The following is a 3,174-nucleotide window of genomic DNA, read 5'->3' as shown; positions in this document are numbered from 1 at the left end:
TAAAAATTAGATCACAAGCCTGAACTATAATAATTAGATATATAACACTTAAAGGAAAAATTTTTTAAGTATATAATTAGCTTAAAATTAATAAAGGAATAATCAACAAATCAAAGAAAACAGGTGAAATACTTTGATAAATAATTCACAGATAAATAAACACAAATCATTTGTGACAATGTGAAAAGATGTTCATACAATTACATTTAAAGAATTTCAATTAAACTGTGCAAATTTAATGCAATATTTATGAAAAATATCTGTCAAATGCCAGATATTCATCAAGTATCAGTTGTTAATAAAGTGGGTAGACAGATATTGAAGGCTGTGGGCAGGAGTGTTTTTGGTACAACCTTAGTTGAAGGCATTTTAACAATAACTTTGAACATCATCAACATTTAAAACACTTTAAAATTGACCCAATAATTCCAATTCTAGAAACTCATTCTTGCACATATATGAATGATAGACTTTATGGGAAATATATTGTTATAGAAAAATATTAGAATAAACATCAAGAGAACTGTATATGGTGACTTGACATACCTCTCTAGGATGTATTTTGCAGTATGAGGAGCATGGAGATTAGTTCCTGAAGAACTGGTGTGTAAATATCATCAAGATGTCAAGTAATAAAATGCAAACTTTTACACAGAGAGACATAAACACAAATATGTATGAATACATTTTATTTCCAAAGAATATCCTTGAAAAATCTTAGAAACAAAGTTAGTGACTGTCTGTTAGTAAGCACACTGGGAGATTTGATTAAGGATTCATAAGAGTTTATATTTTATTTTATGCCATTTTTATGGCATCATTTTTCACTACTTATTGTTATTGTGTTTTCAATTGTTTTATTATAATGAGGTGATGCATTGCATGCTAAAAAATCTTATGTAGTGCAGCTGAAATTGAATAAGGAGGACCATCAGTATAGCATTAGATTTTAACTAGTCCAATAAAAATAATGAATCTAATTGACAAAAATTTAACTAAAAACAAAGTTAAGAATGAGGACAAAATTAACATAGATAATACAGAAATTAAGCTTTAAATGATGCTTTAAAATTTCATTAATTCTTATATGTTAATTATTAGCTCATCATTATATATGCATTATATATTTTAGGTACAGTAATAAGTGAGATATTAATATAGAGTTTTTATTCTAATCATCAAAAGCCCAAATATATAGTGAATTATTTTTATTTTTATTGTATTGATAAATGTCCTGAAGTAAAACAAAGTGTGTATCTGATTTATGGTGATTTTTTGGTTCCAATGAGATGTTCCCTAAAGCTAAATGAGAGTCTTCATCAAGAATCACAGACTTATTGATTATTCATGTGACTTTTCTTTTCCAGAGCTTCTTCATAGCATTTGTCATCTCTGAATTTCTCAGAGCATAGATTGAAGGGTTTAGCATGGGGGTTATGACTGTATAAAACACACTCAATAATTTGTCAATAGGGAAGTTTCTAGCAGGTCTTGCATACATAAAAGTTCAGGGAACAAAGAAGGCCACCATGATGATATGTGAACCACAGGTAGAGAGCGCTTTCCTTCTCCCTTCCTGACTGAGGTTCTTTAGGGAGTACAAAATGACACCATACAAGATGAGTAAGAGCAGAAATGCAATACTGCAGATCAGCCCTCCATTGACTGCCACTCAGAGGCCAATGATATAGGTATCAGAACAAGCAAGTTTCAATAAGGGGTACATGTCACAAAAAAATTGATCAATGATGCTGGGACCACAGAATGTGAACCCATAAGGAGAGTTAAGTTGAACTGCTGAGTGCAAAAGTCCCACAGTCAAGGATACTGTTGGTAGCATAACACACACCCTTTGCCTCATGATAATCAGATAATGCAAAGGCTTGCAGATGGCCACATAGTGGTCACATGCCATCACCAAGGGTAGAAAGACCTCTGATCAATCAAACAAGTGCTCTATAAAGAGCTGGATCATGCAAGCTTGGAAGGATAAGGTATTTTGTCCAAAGAACAAGCTTGAAATCATCTTGGTGGAAAAAACTGAGGCATACTTGGTGTCTATAAATGATAAGCCAGCAAGGAAGAAGTACATAGGTGAACCCAGAGACTTACTGACACTTACAGTTGCAACAATCACTGAGTTCCCCATGATAGTCAAAATGTAGAACAGCAAGAAAATAACTGAAAGTCCTATCTGTTCCTTTGGTTTCTGTGTGAAGCCCAGGAGAACAAAGTAAGTCACATTGTTCCTTTGTTCCATCCATTACTATATAGATGCTGAGATCAGGTTTCCAGTTTACCTAGAAAACAGTTAGTGAGTTATAAGCATAAACATTTATGTATTCATTCAGTTAAAATATTTATGGAGCATCTGTTTGTAGAAACCTCTCATCATATACATTTTGGTTACCAAGTTAAATAAGACAATGCCCCATGCTCTCAGTGATTTGATTTATAACTTTGGGGTCAGATTAATTTAGACCAATATAATCAGAGCTGTTTAAAAGTTATACTTATGATGCTTAGGGTGTATGGTTCAGGAACATAAATTGATCCAGAGTCAAAAAAGATGGATGAAAAAGTGCTTTTGTTGAGTTTAAAGTGTAAAGTGAGAATTGACTAGAATAAGAGTGGATGAGAAGGAAATTCCTGGAAATCATGCCCCATTTATAAAAACACAATGTACTTACTACTTAAGAGCTCATTTAGGTTAATTTTTATTCAAAGTGGATATAAAAATTCAAAGGAAGACTCTAGGTCAAAGCCTGTGTATTTACATAAGACATGTCACCAGTAGTCAGCAAAGCAGTTTTATTTTACTCAAAGGGTCTATCACACTCAAATTTTAGAAAAAATAGAATATATTATTTACCATATGCAAATATCGTGTTCTAATAAAACACCTTCCTAAACAACTATACTTATATAATTTTCCAAATCTAGCTGCCAGATCTTAAATAAATGGTATACATCACTCTGAGTCATAATTTTGCACATTTGTAAAATAAGATCAGTGAATATGTGTGAATATTTAGTGAGCTGAAATATTTGAAAGCATGTATAGCATAGTGCTTGGACAAGAACAGGTGATCAATCTTTGATTTGTTATAATATACTGAAGCTTCAATTACTACATATCAGTATGTTTAAATTGATATTCCTCTGAATTGCCAA

The 3,174-nt window shown here is 32.0% G+C and overlaps 1 pseudogene; it reads right to left on the bottom strand.

Annotated features, from left to right (window-relative positions):
* Nucleotides 1-1,345: 1,345 nt before the first annotated feature.
* Nucleotides 1,346-2,260, bottom strand: LOC143672604 (olfactory receptor 4A47-like; annotated as a pseudogene).
* Between the last annotated feature and the right edge of the window lie 914 nt (nt 2,261-3,174).

The sequence above is a fragment of the Tamandua tetradactyla genome, chromosome Y, assembly GCF_023851605.1.
Source record: "Tamandua tetradactyla isolate mTamTet1 chromosome Y, mTamTet1.pri, whole genome shotgun sequence".
Taxonomy (NCBI): Eukaryota; Metazoa; Chordata; class Mammalia; order Pilosa; family Myrmecophagidae; genus Tamandua; species Tamandua tetradactyla.
This window is presented reverse-complemented; position numbering and strand designations above follow the sequence as displayed.